This window comes from Peromyscus eremicus, chromosome 1 (genome assembly GCF_949786415.1).
Source record: "Peromyscus eremicus chromosome 1, PerEre_H2_v1, whole genome shotgun sequence".
Lineage (NCBI taxonomy): Eukaryota > Metazoa > Chordata > Mammalia > Rodentia > Cricetidae > Peromyscus > Peromyscus eremicus.
The window spans coordinates 52,973,255-52,990,152 of NC_081416.1; the positions used below are offsets into that span (position 1 = coordinate 52,973,255).

General features: G+C 42.2%; 1 non-coding gene across 1 annotated transcript; it reads right to left on the minus strand.

Moving 5' to 3' along the window:
- Positions 1 to 1,686: 1,686 nt before the first annotated feature.
- Trnaa-agc (transfer RNA alanine (anticodon AGC)) lies at positions 1,687 to 1,759 on the minus strand. Its single transcript has one exon. It is a non-coding gene; the product is annotated as a tRNA-Ala (tRNA).
- Positions 1,760 to 16,898: the final 15,139 nt, after the last annotated feature.

The following is a 16,898-nucleotide window of genomic DNA, read 5'->3' on the forward strand; positions in this document are numbered from 1 at the left end:
AACATGAGGCTCAGGTTTGATTCCCCAGAGCCCGTGTAAACCCAGGTTTGGTGGCCCAGACAAGTAAACCTGCTACTCCTGTGTCAGGGTGGAAGGTGAAGAAGCAGAGGGCTCTTGGGCCAGCCTGTTGTACGAAGCATCCATCAATAAATAAAAAGACTCCATCTCAAAACAAGGAGGGAAGCTAGGCATCACGGCACAAACTTTAATCTCGGAATAAGGTAGGCAGATCTCTATGAATTTGAGGCTAGCTTGGTCTGCATAGTGACCAATCAATGCTACATAGTGGAGCCTGAACTAGAGATACTCAGGAGCCTGGACCAGAGGTCTCCTGTTGTTCAAATGCTAAAATGGTCTTTTAATAAAAACCCGGACCCAGATATTGGGGTAAATGCTGAAAGATGAGAGAGACAAAGAAACCAGCTACTGCCATGTCTCATCTCGCCAATTCCATGAATCCTCTGACCAAAATCCTCTGAGTCCTCACCCTAAAGGCTTCAGCCCAAAAAACTTCTAGCTGAAAGGGACACTCTGTCAAGAAGCCTTTAGTTCCTGTCTCCTCGTGCCTTATATACTATTCTCCACCCAGCCATTAAAGGCTTGTGTGCTTCCCAGCACTGAGATTAAAGGTGTGTGCCACCACTGCCTGGCTCTGTTTCTCTCCTAGACTGAATCCATCTTATGTAGTCCAGGGTGGCTTTGAACTCATGGAGATCCAGATGGATCTCTGTCTCAAGAGTGCTAGGATTAAAGGTGTGTGCCACCACTGCCTGGCCTCTATGTTTAATCTAGCGGCTTGTTCTGTTCTCTGATCTTCAGGCAAATTTTATTAGGGTACACAATATATCACCACATTTCCCCTTTTTTGTCTAAAATAATAAAAGAAGGTTATAACTAATATAAGAAAAACTATATACGGTAAGTACAATAAGTATATGCAATATATACAGTCAAGAACTACTTTAACAATGTCCAGTCCATAAACATTTGACAAATTCAGAGAAAATACTGTTATCAATCCTATTTTAGTGAGTCCAAAATGTTGTACCTAATTCACTTTCTATCCTAACTTGTATCCCAACTGAATACTATCCTTTGATGTCTTTCAAACTTCACACTTTACACCTCTTTAGTGAGTTTCTTTTCTGAATTTGCTAACAAGGAAAACTATAACTATCTAATCTTCAACTCCCTCAGAGACCCGAGAAGGAAATAATATTAACTGAGTAAACAGGAAGTGCAAGCAAGCAACTTCCAAAAAATGTGAGAAATGACAGCAACAGCTGGCTGCCTGGACAGTCACCCAAGGTTCCTCGGCAATGGGGCATCCATCTTTGGCCTACAGGCCTAGCATATCTGACAGACATTTCTGTGAAGCAGGATTTTTCTAAAGGGCCTCCCTACCTTGTCTTGGCAAGGTTCGGCAGTCTTTTCTTTTGTGTCCTGCTTGTCCATTTGGACAGCACACTGTCAGCAGTTGAGGCAACGGCATTTTCTTGTCCGGGGGCTAATTTGCCACAAAGAAGGTAAACTCCATGTAGAGTTTCTTCAATGCCCATCATCTTCTCTGAAGTAGATTGGTGCTGCCAGGAGCAGACATGTCTCATTGTCATTAAAAAAAATAAAATAAAGAATCTATGTTTTTGTTTGTTTGTTTGGTTGTTTGTTTGGTTGTTTTTTTTTTTTTTTGGAGCTGAGGATCGAACCCAGGACCTTGTGCTTGCTAGGCAAGCGCTCTACCACTGAGCTAAATCCCCAACCCCAAGACTCTATGTTATTAAAACATCTTAAATGCCATATTCTGCAGATCTCTGAAGTATTTGAAGATTGCCTGTCTATCTAAAATATGTTTGACCTTGAAAATATACCTAATATGACTAAAAGTTCGATTGTAATAAGTGATTAACTACTGATTTACATTTCTTTATATCCTAATTAGTTGGTAATAATAACTTTCAAAGACTAGCAATTTATATTACATTGTTAAATGAGCTTTATAGGTACAATACCTTGAACAAGAGCAGAAATATATGTACAGTATGTTCCAACAAAAAAATCTCAAATTTGTATCAATATACAAAATTTGTATATAATATACAAAAATCCAATCCAATGTGAAGTATTTAAAACTAGTAGTTGCTTTATAAAAGTAAGTTCAATAATCTACCTTTTATCTTATCATATCTATATCCTCTTTTTCTTTTCAGAGTAAATTTTAAAAATTTACCCTTTTATTCTATTATTTCTATATTATAGGTGAATTTCTAAACAGTCTTATTAAATAAGAAATACGGAGCCAAATATAGAGGTGAAAGCCTTAGAGATCAGGGAAATAGTGAGAGCCACCAACCTTACCTCTCCAGTTCTGCAGCTACCAAAAGGGGCTACTTCCTGTCTAACCTGTGCCTTTATTGCCTTGCTGTTCTGCCCTCTCATTGGCTCTTAGCCCAGCTACTTCACTTCCTCGTCACTGCCTGTCTGTACAGACCTTCAGGTCTCTATGGTTGATATGGGGATTAAAGGCATGTGTCACTTTGCTTGGCTGTTCCCTAGTGTGTTCTTGAACACACAGAGATCCTGCCTGCCAAGTGATCAGATTAAGAGCATGTGCTACCACTGCATGACTTTTGTGTTAATGGCTTGCTATTACCTCTGCTCTCCAGGTAAACTTTAGTTATTAACGCACAAATAAAACATCACCACATTTCAGCACAAATAAAATATCACCACACTATATCTTTTTTTCAGAGTAGATTCAAATATCTACACTTTTATCCTATCATTTCTATATTATACATTTCTATATCATATCCTCCTTTCTTCTTTTAGAAAGAGATTGACTATGACCATTTTTTAACCAACCACTAAACAAAGACAAATATCCATAACTCATTAAATGACAAAAAAACACCTATCCCCCCATCTTGGGAATATGAGCATCCTGTTCTTAAAATGACTTCCTGCTGTCTGGGGGTGAAGGCATCTTTAGGGGATCCCGAAAAGAAAATTTTGGGTTAATTGTCAAGTCCTGGGAGAGGTAGCTGCATTATTTGTTGTCCAATCTCTCTGTAATGGGAAAGTGTAGGGGTTGTCTCAAGTCCTGGCTATAGAAGTCAGTGAAGCTGGACCATCTCAGCTACCCATCTCAAAACTGTCCTGAGCAGTTTGTAATCCAAAGCTGATCTTTGGGTGATGTTTTTCAGTTTAATGGTGCTGTGGATATCACTCTGTATAAATAAAATGCTGATTGGCCAGTGGCCAGGCAGGAAGTATAGGCGGGACAAGGAGAGAGGAGAATTCTGGGAAGTGGAAGGCTGAGTGAGGGAGATACTGCCAGCCGCCACCATGACAAGCAGCATGTGAACATGCCAGTAAGCCATGAGCCACGTGGCAAGGTATAGATTTATAGAAATGGGTTAATTTAAGATATAAGAACAGTTAGCAAGAAGCCTACCTGCCACAACCATACAGTTTGTAAGCAATATAAGTCTCTGTGTTTACTTGGTTGGGTCTGAGCGGCTGTGGGACTGGCAGGTAACAGAGATTTGTCCTGACTGTGGGCCAGGCAGGAAAACTCTAGCTACATAATGGCATTATCATTGTCCTGATGGAATCGTTGTTGTGGGGTCCCATCATCTTTTTTGGAGACTTCAAAGTCACTGTTAGGCATGGTTATGGTTCATTGCAGAAAATCTTTTCTTAGGACAAGTTTTCTGAATGATTTGTTCTTTTTCTTTGGATGTCTTATTTGTTTAGTGTTTTTAAGATTCCTTAGCCTTCATTCTCCTGAAAAATAAAAACAAAACCTTTCCCCAACCCTAACTTTGGGGAGGTTCTAAATCTAATCTTTATCAATTCTGATTTATAATTTCTCCTTAATTTTTTGTTTTATTTTCTTTTTTTTTTTTTTTTTTTTTTGGTTTTTTGAGACAGGGTTTCTCTGTGTAGCTTTGCGCCTCTCCTGGAACTCACTTGGTAGCCCAAGCTGGCCTCGAACTCACAGAGATCCGCCTGGCTCTGCCTCCCGAGTGCTGGGATTAAAGGCGTGCGCCACCACCGCCCGGCTTGTTTTATTTTCTAAAGTTGTTCTATCATCCAGAGCAGTATGGTTTCTTATCAAAGGCATTGGGTTCTTTAATTACCCTGGGAAGGAATTTCCTCCATGATTACAGGAAAGGACTGAATGGAATTTGTCACATGGGCCTGTGAGAGGTCCCTCAGAGCATTTCCCAAAGGCAAAGGCAAAGGATTACCTGTCTGTCCCTTGCTGATCTACATTCCTTAGTCCAATGTCTGCCTTTGCCACACCCTCTGCATAATCCAGAAGGGAGGGGTGTTCTATTGGGATTATTCCTAGCAAAAACATTGTTTCTAGAAATGCCCTGTTTACATCCCTTTTTAGGTGACCTTGTTTACCACAATTTGAAACATTTGACATTTTGATTCTTCTTCAAACCTATGAAAATCACCTCTCCTATCCAAGCATCATCATGGTCATGATATTCAATATTAATTGTATCTCAGATCCATTCCTCCAAGGGTGCTAATCTTCCTTTTAATAGCCTAAGTATCCTTTTGCATTGTGTGTTAGCATTTTCAAAAACCAGAGATTCAATTATTATCTGTCTAGCTTCTGAATTTGGTATCATTCTATTTCCTGCTGAAGTCAATCTTTGTAAGAAATCAGTGAAGATTTCTTTTGGGCCTTGTATAACTTTTATAAATGACTCAATTTTCTTTTCTACTTCTTCAATTCTGTCCCAAGCATTTAAGGCTGCCCTGCAGCATAAAGCCAGGGTGTGGCCATCATATAAAGATTGTCTTTGTATATCAGCATAATTGCCTTCTCCAAGAAGTTGATATTGGGAAATTTCCATACCTCTAGCCCTACTTTGTTGTTCAATGGTCTTAGCCTCATCCTTCCACCAGGTCCTCCATTGTAAGTGGAGACCAGCTTCTAAGACAGCTGTAACCAAATCTCTCCAGTCTTGAGGGATAATTATATTACAATTTGACCACAAATTTAACATCTGCTTCACAAAAGATGAGTGGGTGCCATATGAGACTATTGCTTCTTTGAATCTCCTCAAATCTAACATTTGCACAGAAGTCCAATCAGCTCTTACACAGCTTTGAGGATATCTGTCATTTGGCAGTTCCTGTAAGGTTACTGGATAGATTAACATTGGCTATTTGAAAGCCTTAGGCTGTTTCTCTGTAACCTTATAATGCAATGTTGAGATTGGTTCTTTAAATTCTTCTGTCTGGGTCTGAATATCTCTATGATCTGTTTTAATAAGTTTTTCTAAAACTTTTATCTTGGCACTCATATTAACCAACTTTTAAAATAATAAAACAAAAATGATCAAACAAATAATGTTTATAATTGACATTACATAAATCTCATCTACATTAATTATCCTCTCAGTTAATAGTTCCATTTTCAGATTGCCTAATGTGTTATCAAACAGAGACCAAACACCTTGATTATATTAATTTTTTCCCATCTCTGATTGTGGGGGAAAAAAAACTTTCTTTTAACTAATTCCTCTCTTTAAGAAATCTTAACTGACTCACCGAGTCTGCTGATAATGACTCTTCAGATGACGGTGTGGCAGCAGCCCGAGGAGGGGGCCCAGGGAAAGCCAAAACCCACAGGGAGAGGAAAGAAGCAAAAGATCCAGCCATCTTCATGAGGGAAGTGTGCAAAAGTGACTAACTCCTGTGGTTGTTGGAGCCCAAAAATCTATGGAGTTTTTTTTTGCAGAGAGGCTGCAACAAAAACTTAGCCAGCAGGTTAGGGGTTCCGGCCACATGCAGCTCGGGCCTGAGCTGGGAACTGCAAGGTCACAGGCAAGCAGCTTTTCCATGAATTCGTGCACCAAAAGTAGGACACTAGATTTTGTTCAAATGCTAAAGTGGTCTTTTAATAAAAACCCGGACCCAGATATTGGGGTACATGCTGAAAGATCAGAGAGACAAAGGAACAAACCACTGCCATGTCTCACCTCACCAATTCCACGAATCCTCTGACTGAAATCCTCTGAGTCCTCACCTGAAAGGCTCCAGCCCCAAAAGCCTGTAGCTGAAAGGGACACTTCTGTCAAGAAGCCTTTAGTTCCTGTCTCCTCACGCCATATATACCTTTCTCCGCCCAGCCATTAAATGCATGTGTGCTTCCCAGCACTGGGATTAAAGGTGTGTGCCACTACTGCCTGCCTGGTTCTGTTCTCTCCTAGACGGAGTCAATCTCATGTAGTCCAGGGTGGCCTTGAATTCACAGAGATCCAGATGGATCTCTGCCTCACAAGTGCTAGGATTAAAGGTGTGTGCCACCACTGCCTGGCCTCTATGTTTCATCTAGTGGCTTGTTCTGTTCTCTGATCTTCAGGTAAATTTTATTAGGGTACATAATATCGCACCACATCTCCCAACTTTTTAGATTGATTTATTTTACATGTATGAGTGTGTGTTTTGCCTGCGTGTATATATGTGCACCATGTGCATGCCTGGTGGCCAAGGAGGTTAGAAGAAAACATTGGATGCCTTGGACCTGGAGTTATGGTTGTGAGCCATCATGTGGGTGCTGGGAACTGAACCTGGGTCTTCTTCAAGAGCAACAAGTACTCTTAACTGCTGGGCTGTGCCTCCAGCCTCAGAGACCTACCAGTTTTTACACCTTGCCTCTGCTCTTCTATCCTCAGCCTCAAGAGCTTGGTCTGCCCGCTAGGGTCACCAGCCAGGGCTATGAGCTCACAAGCCTGAAGGTGCCAGAGACCTTCAAAAAGAGAGGCTACTCCCTCTCTTAGACATTTCCTTGTGCAGAACCATGAAAAGAAGGCCCCAGCTGAGAACTAAACCAGAAGAGCTGTGAAAGGAGAGACTTGAAGGGGGTAAATATGTTAACCTCACTGGACCCAAACTGCCCACAAACACTAGTCTAGTCTGTTTTTCAGTATACTCAGAGCTCAGAAACAAATGCTAGTCCTGGAAAGCAGACTTTTGACCTCTCCAACCAGTCAACATATATAGCCAGTAAATGTCAAGTGTGTGTGTGTGTGTGTGTGTGTGTGTGTGTGTGTGTGTGTTGCTGAGATAGAAACCAAAATTCAACATTCTAGGCAAGTTCCTTCCACTGAACTACACCCCAGCCCTCAAAGGAAATTTCTGTATAGACTGGAAATGAAATCGTCCCTTGTAAAATTCCTAAAGAATTCCAGACATAAAGATTATATCCAAGCTGGGTGGTCATGGCTCATGCCTTTAGTCCCAGTATTTACGAGTTGAAAGGATCTGCATGCAATTCAAGACCAGCTTTGACCATATGGCAAACTCAAAGCCAGATTGGGCTATGTTTGATCCAAGTTTAAGCCAAAACAGAAAGTGTTGTGATGGGGAAGAAGGCTAGAATTTTAGTACCACACACATTTGGAAATAAAGTAGTCGATAAATTTCTTGTTTTTAGAAAAGAGAGGGGGCTGGAGAGATGGCTCAGAGGTTAAGAACACTGACTTTTCTTCCAGAGGTCCTGAGTTCAATTCCCAGCACCCATATGGTGGCTCACAACCATCTGTAATGAGATCTGGCTCCCTCTTCTGGCCTGCAGGGATACACGCAAACAGAACACTGTATGCATAATAGAACATTAAAAAAAAAAAAAAAAAAAAAAGAAAAGAAAAGAGAAACCAGGCAAGTTGTTTCCTGACGTTAACTCAATGGAAAGTTCAAAGCAGGGTAAGGTGTGTGACAGCCCAGGAGGGCTAGCAGCAGATGAGAAAGGAGACGATTTGTCCAAAGCACAGATAATGCTTTGGGAAGAGACCCAAGCCTGCTTCCTCCTAAAAAGACTTAAAAAATAAGTAAATAAAATTTAAAATAGAATTCAGTTGGAATAGTATTCACCCAGCATGTACAAAGCTCTGGACTCCATCGCTAGTACCTCATACACCCGACATGGTGCTGCATGCCTGTAATCCCAGCACTTGGGAAGTAGAAGCAAGAAATTCAAAGCCACATAAATTCTACGTCAGCCTGAAATAATGAGGCCCTATCTAAAAAATAATAACCCAACAACAAAATCGTATAACCAGACATGGTGGCCCATAACTGTAATCCCAGCACTTAGGAACCTAAGACAGAGGATCATGATCCAGGCCATCCTGGCCATCTAATCTGTCTCATAAAACAAAAACATTGACAAATCTCTCTCTCTATCCCTCTCTCTCCCTGTCTCTGTCTCTCTCTGTCTCTGTCTCTCTCTCACACACACACATAGAAAAAGAAAATTAGTAATAGCATATGTGCTACAACCATCTCTCTCTCTCTCTCTCTCTCTCTCTCTCTCTCTCTCTCTCTCTCTCTCTCTTTCTCTCTCTTTTCTTTTCTTTTTTTTCCTTTTTTTTTTTTTTGAGAAAGGATTTCTCCGTGTAACAGCTCTGGCTGTCCTGGAACTCACTCTGTTGACCAGGCTGGCCTTGAACTCACAGAGATCCACCTGTCCACCTGCCTCTGCCTCCCAAGGGCTGTGATTAAAAGCGTGAGCCACCACCACCCAGACAGTGCTACAATCGTCTTGAAAGGAAATTATCACTAGATTGTGATGGGGCATGCCTTTAATCACAGCACTCAGGAGGCAAAGGCAGGCAAATCTCTGAGTTAGAGGCCAACCTGGTCTACAGAGCAAGTTCCAGGAAGAGAAGCCTTGTCTCAAAAAGCCAAGAAGAAGAAGAAGAAGGAGGAGGAGGAGGAGGAGGAGGAGGAGGAGGAGGAGGAGGAGGAGGAGAAGAAGAGGAGAAGAAGAAGAAGAAGAAGAAGAAGAAGAAGAAGAAGAAGAAGAAGAAGAAGAAGAAGAAGAAGAAGGAGAAAATTATCAGGCAATCACAGCTCCTACTTTGCTCTTCCCAAGTTAGCCCTTCCTAAGTCAGTACCCCATGTTGCCCTCTGGGTTTGCACACATTCACTGACCCTGAATTAAAAACAATAGCAATGGATCAACTGGGGCAGAGGGATGGCTCCTCAGCAGTTAAGAGAGCTTGCTGAAAAACATCAAGACCCGGGTCAGGGGTTGGGGGTTTAGTTCAGCAGTAGAAGGACCTGAGTTAGATACCCAGCTTCCCACCACCGAAAAACATAATAAGCCAGACATCCCTGGGCACTTGCTGCCAGGCCTGACCACCTGAGTTCAATCCCCACAGGCTGTCCTTTGACCTCCACATGGTGCCATGGTACAGACATGCACACATACACACCTGTGACTGGCTCTGAGGGATCTGACTCTCTTTTGCCTGACCCTGGACACCATGCAAGTCTATATGAACCTGTATAGCCATATATACAAGTGTGCATACACTCACACACATACACACACAAACATAAAAAAATAAAATAACTGGGTTTGGTGGTCCATCCCTTTAATCCCAGGACTTTAGAGGCAGAGGTGATAAGTATTTTGAATCCCTAGTAATGGGTTTCTTTACTGATTCAATAAGCCAAATCAAGGCAAATTAATAAGACCAGGTTTAATCTGAGCAAAGTATTCCCAGGTGATCTCAGGGTAAGAAGAGACATCGCGTGGTAGGTCTATGGCTTAAATACCCTGTAGACAAGATCTTGAGCAGCTTGTGGGGAGGAGCCAAAGATTGGCCTGTCAGGCTTTCTGAGAAGGGGGTGGGGAATGGGGGAGAGTGAGGCTGGGGCAGAGCTTCCAACTTAAACAGAGGTATATAGATCTCTTGAGCTAGAGACCAGCCTGGTCAATATAGTGAGTATGTAGAGTAGGTCTACATAGTTCCAGGACAGCCACCCTGTTTCAAAAAACAACAACAAGAGTCAAGCATGGTGGTGCACGTCTTTACTCCCAGCACTGGGGAGGCAGAGGCAGGTGGATCTCTGTAGTTCAAGGCCAGCCTGGTCTACAGAGCGAGTTCCAGGACAGCCAGGGCTGTTACACAGAAAAACTTTGTCTCAAAAACAAACAAACAAACAAATAAGTAAGTGCAAGACCTGGTGGGACACACCTTTCATCCCAGCACACAGGAGGCTCAGGAAGGTGGATCTCTAAGAGTTTGCTCCAGGTCTGCCATGGCTACATAGTGATACCCTGTCCCAAAAGAAATTTTTTTAAATCAATCAACAATTCTCTCTCTCAGTCTCTTTCTTTGTATCTCTCTCTCTCTTTCTTTCTTTTCTTTTTTTTTTTTTTTCAGTTTTTCAAGACAGGGTGTCTCTGTGTATTCCTGGCTGTCCTGGAACTTACTCTGTAGACCAGGCTGGCCTTGAACTCAGAGAGATCAGCCTGCCTCTGCCTCCTGAGTGCTGAGATTAAAGGTATGTACCACCACTACCCAGTTCTCTCTCTCTCTCTCTCTCTCTCTCTCTCTCTCTCTCTCTCTCTCTCTTTCTTTTTAAAGACAAGGTGGCACTGTGTATCCCAGGTTGGCCTGGAACTCACTCTGTAGACCAGGCTGGCCTCAAACTCAGAGATTCACCTGCCTCTGCCTCCTGAGTGCTAAGATTAAAGGCATGGGCCACCATACCTAGCCATTCTAGTTTCTCTTTTATTATTTTATTTTAGGTCTTTTGTCAGCATGTATGTGCACTATGCATGTGTCTAGTGCCCTCAGAGGCCAGAAGAGAGCATCAGACCACCTAGAACTGGAGTTACAGACAGTTGTGAGGTATCATGTGGGTGCTGGGAACTGAATCTGACTCCTAGCGCTCTTAACCATTGAGCCATCTCTCCAGCACAAATTTTCATTCTTTTTTTTTTCCTAGTGTCTTTTGTTTTTTGTTTGTTTGTCTTGGTTTTATTTGTTTGTTTGTAGACAGGGTTCCTCTGTGTATCCCTTACCGTCCTGGAACTCACTCTGTAGACCAGACCGGCCTCAAACTCACAGAGATGATCTGCCTGCCTCTGCCTCCCCAGTGCTGGGATCAAAGGGGGGTGCCACCACCGCCCAGCTGTGTCTTGTTTTGTTTTTTTTTAATGTGCATGAATGTGTTGCCTGCATGAATGTAGGTCCACCATGTAGGTGCCTAGGGATGGTTATGAGCCACCATATGGATGATGGGAATCTGATCCTCTGAAAGAACAGTAAGTGCTCTTGAAAGACCCTAACCCTTCAGGCTTACACCCCCCAAAGCCCAGGAAAATAAGGAACTAAAAAGAAAACTAGTTCCAAGGGCAACCTGACTCAGCCATTATTCAAACACCCCTGCCACAACATAACAATGTAAAGAGATCTCTGTTAAGAGATGCGCTCAACTGTGACTGGGATAATTGCAAGTGTTCCAGAAAGGACCACTGTGACCTTTGTGTAAACTCCACTCCCACCCTGATACCCCCCTTGAAGTTTCCGGAAGAATGTGCATGCGGACGTGACTGTACCCACTCTGTACCCACCCTGTGATCAGGCCATGATCTTATGAAATTAGCCTCTAGACATAAATCAATCGAAATGAAATTGTATGGGAATTGTAATCTTATGGCTTTTGTGGGTTTTTCCTTTAAAAGTATCCATGTGATCGCAGTAGGTGCGACTCCTGCTCTCTGGAGCTGAGTTTGCCTGACTGTACAGCTGCAACAATAAACCTCTTGCTGTTGCATCAACTGGACCAGAGTCTGGGTTCTTGGGGCGCCCACTCGAGAAGGTAGTACCCTAGATTTTGGGGTCTATCACTCGTAGCTGCTGAGCCATCTCTCCAGCCCCCAATTTTCATTAAACCTTAAAGAAATTGCTGTCAGCCAGGCAGTGGTGGCGCACGCCTTTAATCCCAGCACTCGGGAGGCAGAGCCAGGCGGATGTCTGTGAGTTCAAGGCCAGCCTGGTCTCCAAAGCGAGTTCCAGGAAAGGTGCAAAGCTACACAGAGAAACCCTGTCTTGAAAAACCAAGAAAAAAAAAAAAAAAAAAAAGAAATTGCTGTCACTCTGCCCAAATGATTTTTTAATAAAATATCTTAGTTTTCTGTGTATGAAAGTTTTGTCTGCAAGTGTGCACCACGTACACAAAGAACCCTTTGAGGCCAGGAAAGGGCACCAGAACCCCTGGAACTGGAGTTTCAAAGACTGTAGTCACCATATGGGTGCTGACAACTTAACACAACCTAGATTTTCTACAAGAGCAGCAAGTACTCTTTGTTGTTGTTTTGCAAACAGTCTCTCTCTGTAGCTCTGGCTGGCCAGGAACTCACTATATGGAGCAGGCTGGCCTCAAACGCACAGAGGTCTGCATGGCTCTGCCTGGGAACACCACTCCTGGCTGAAGAATGTACTCTTAACTGCTGAGCCATGTCTCTATCCCCATAAATAGTATCATTCTAGATTTCAAATTCTAGAACTTTTGGGGGCAGATGAGATGACTCAGGAGGTAAAGGGGCTTACAGCCATGCCTGACAACCCAAGTAGAAAATTGACCAGGTGGTCCTCTGACCTTCTCATGAGGTATGATACATGTATCCCAACCCACATACACAAAGTTAATAAGGGTAATTTTTTAATCCTTAACTACCCTGACCAGTTGAGTTCCATCTCTAACACCACATGGTAGAGGGAGAGAACTAAGTTGAGCAGGTTATCTTTTCATTTCCACATGTGCCATGGCTTGGGCGCGCGCACACACACCCACACCCACTCACTCACTCAATAAATGTATAAAAATACATAAAGGTAAAAAAATCAATTACACAATGTTTTAAGTATGTTTACTATTTTGTGTTGGGCCACATCATAGCTATTCCAGGCCCCCAGTTGGATTCTCCTGAATCTGGAAATTTCTCTAGAAAATTAGCTGCTGAAGGGGAGAATAGGCCTGGTGTTGTGGAATATTTCACTGTATAAAGCTGTGTTACATTTGTTTAGCGCATTTGTTTAATTGTGAAAAGATGTGTTGCCGTTTCACCTTGCCTGCCTAAGGCACCTGATTGGTCTAATAAAAAGCTGAATGGCCAATAGCTAGTCAGTAGAAGGACAGGTGGGGCTGGCAGGCAGAGAGAATAAATAGAAGAGAAGAACAAGAGAAAAGAAGGAAGAGGAGAGAACGAGGGAGAGAGAGAGAGAAAGAGATGCCTGGGGCCTGCCAGCCAGGCAGGCAGCCACCAGACAGAGAGACAAGAAAGAAGCAGGAAAAGTAAGACATATAGAGAAAAAACGGTAAAAGCCCCGAGGCAAAAGGTAGATAAAGAGAAACAGGTTAATGTAAGTTAAAAGAGTTAGCAAGAAATGAGCCTAAACTAGGTCGAGCACTCATAACTAATAAGAAGTTTCTGTGGCGAAGGAAAAAGCCTGGTACAGCCTGGGGCGGGATCCTAAGACTGTGACTGTCTAGAGCAGCGTTCTCAGCCTGCGGGTCATGACCCTTTGGGGGTCAAATAACCCTTTCACAGGGGTCTCCTAAGACGGTCATGTAAAACACAGATACTTACATTACAGTTCATACAGTAGCAAAATTACAGTTACGAAGTAGCAATGAAGTCATTTTATGGTTGGGAGTCACTACAACTTGAGGAACTGTGTTAAAGGGTCTCAGCATGAAGAGGGTTGAGAAATACTGGTCTGGGGGTAAGGTGAGAGGAGCCATTACCTCACAGATCTGACAACCTATCTCCAAGTTATATCAATGCATGTATATTTCCTACTTTTGTTTCATCATCCAGTAATCCTAAATTTGCTACAATCAAGGCAGAGAAATTGAAAGTTTCTCTCTCACCAGTTCTGGCCAAACTTCAACCTATTTCCTTCATCAATTTCTTTTCTTTTCTTTTCTTTCTTTCTTTCTTTCTTTCTTTCTTTCTTTTTTTTTTTTTTTTTTTTTTTTTTTTTTTTTTTTTTACTTTTTGAGACAGTTTCTTTGTGTAGCCCTGGCTGACCTGGAACTCACTCTGTAGGCCAGGCTGGCCTTGAACTCAAAGATCTGCCTGCCTCTGCCTCCCAAGTGCTAGGATTAAACAAGCACTGGGATTAAAGGTATGCACCACCACCACCTGGCCCCCATCAATTTAATTTAATTTAATTTATTATGTGTATAAGGGGGTGTGTACACCATGCTGTACATATGGAGGTAGGAGGACAACTCGCAGTACTAAATTCTCTCCTTCTACCCTGTGAGTCCTGGGGCTCAAACTCATATTGTTAGACTTTGTGGCAAGCCCCTTTATCCACAGAGCCATCCCACTGGCCCAAGATATTATTGCTCAACTTTATCCACAGATTAAGTTCAATTTACTTTAAAAAAAATTTAGCAGCCATGTGATGATAACACAATGCCCCTAGTCCCAGTCCTCGGGAGGCAGAGGCAGGAGGATCTCCAAGTTCAAGGCCAGCCTGGTCTACAGATTGAGTCCCAGGACAGCCAGGACTACACAGAAAAACCCAATCTGGAAAAAAGTCAGCAAATTATTTTATGAATATAAAAAAACTGAACCAGATGTGGTGGCACACACCTTTAATTCTAGTACTTGGGAGGCAGAGGCAGAAGGATCTGAGGGCAGGCTGGTCTACAAAGTGAGTTTCAGGACATCTAGGGCTATGTAGAGAGACCCTATTTAAAAGAACAGAAAAATAAGCCAGGCATGGGCACACGCCTTTAGTCCCAGCACTCTGGAGGCAAAGGCAGGTGGATCTCTACATGAGTCTGAAGCCAGCCTGGTCTACAAATCTAGTTCCCAAGGCAGCAAGAGCTACACAGAGAAACCCTATCTCAAACAAACACAAGCGGATTCTAGCAGCCAGGGCATGAACTGGTTACAGAACACAGAGATGGGAGTTTCCTCCCTTCTGGCTAGTGTGTATACTGACAGAAGGTGCTGTTCAGGCTGCTGAGGGAGAATTATCATCAATGGTCTTACTCAGTGTGGGCCCCGAATACCACACTACCAATCTACCATGTGTCTGCTGGTACAGTTGTGACCAATCTGTTATGGGGGTAACCAACTGCTTTCTGATTTCTACTGGAAGAAACTCATGTTTGGTACTATAAATGTGGCCGAAGACCTGGAGAAGTCATAAGAAGTCATGAGCTACTGCTATTGTTTTCCTATGGAGACATTAGACGCCCATCAAATTACCTTCTAAATAATTATGTCCATTGTAGGTGGATGTTTCCCAATCCCGGCCACCAGTCCCAAATAACTGGCACAGAAGCTTAATATTACTTATAAATGTTTGGTCTGCCTGCAGGCTGGAGAGCTCCGCCAGCACACTGCATGGCAGGTGTAGGGTTTTTGCTCATGCAGACAGAAAAGGTTACAGATACACAGTAAAGACAGATTCAGATGGAAAAAAAGCTGCTAAATAGGTTACAGTGCGTTTAAAAATGTGCTTAGGCTTGGAAGAGAGAAGAAAAAGCTATATAAAAAATAGTTTCAAACTAATAAGGTAAAGTCTTTAAAGAGGGAGTAAAGTAATATTTTTTAAAAAGCCACATAAAGATGAAAAATACACAGAGTGTCTGGACCCTGTGTGTTGTTGTGTTGTCTTTAAATTTTTTACCTGCCAGGACACACTGGATTGTTTAGGACTGCTAGATTAAATCAACCTATATATTTTGAAAATATCTTGACTTCAAAATTTAAGTCAAAAGGTATGTTGCTTTGGGAGAGAGGTTATGCTTTTGTTTCCATGGGAAATGAGAGGCTGTGGATTCATTCCGGGTTGAAGAAAATCAGGTTTGACTTGGAAGACCCCCTGAAATCCTGACTACAGACATTAAAAAAAAAAAAAAAAAACCTAGAACTACAAGACACATGATGTATATTTTACCTGCTCAAACATAAAACAAAAAATCATCTTTGGCTTATTTGTGTGCAATGCACAGACTATACTTGTATTAATGCAGACATGGATGTTACCTTTAAAAGTTTATGTATTTTCAGACTCTGATGAAAATGGATGGCCCAGGTGATCCATCATCTCAAAATGCCTCTGTTATAGTCTCCTCAGAATTCTGCATCCAGAATAGCTTCAAGGCTGCTGGCTGAGATGATACAGGCTCAAAGAATACTCCAGTCAGGGCTTGACCATAATCCTGAATTTTCTTAGGGTCCTCCAAAGATTACTAATACCCCTAAACAACAGGAAACAGTCTATAGAACTATGCCCACATTCCCCAAAAATGGATTATGGATTTTATTATCATTTAAGGGAGGTTGCTTACAAGTTGTAACAGTCAAGAAAAAAGCTAACAAAAGAGATTAGATTCAGGAATCTCATTCTAAAAAGAAAAAGATATGAAAAGTATAAAAAGGTAGATTATTGAATCTACTTTTTAAAAAAAGCAACTACTAGAGTTGAATATTTTACATTGGTATCAATTTTTGTATATTGATACAAATTTAAGGTTATTGTTCTTATACTGTACCTTTGGGTGTGGGTGCTGGAACTCAAACCCTGATCCTCTGGAAAAGTGGCCAGTGTTCTGAACCACTGAGCCATTTCTTCAGCCCATAATTTTTTAAAAGAAGTCATCTAGGGGTTGATGATATGGCTCAGTGGGTAAAGGCTCTTGCTGCCAAGCCTCATGATCTGAGTTCAGTCCTTAGGACCCATAGGATGGAAGGAGAAAACTGATTCCCCCAGGTTGTTATCTGACCTTCACGCGTAAACTATGGCAACTGCCTACACTCTGTGACACTCACGTGAGTAAACACACACACAATAAACTAATTAACTAATGTAATAAAAAAATTAAAAGAAATTACCTAACAAGGAAACCAGCAGACCCCAGGACCTGTGTTTTTCTAACTGTGTTAAAACTATTGAAACTAATGGGCCCACCACACTCCAGCCTCATTTGGGTCTTGGTAGTAGGAATAACCCAGCGCTTACCAGGCTGGCAGGAAGTGAACATCCATGCCCTTCCTGCTAAAGCCCAGAATCCAGCTCTAGACAACAGGATGCAGGAAG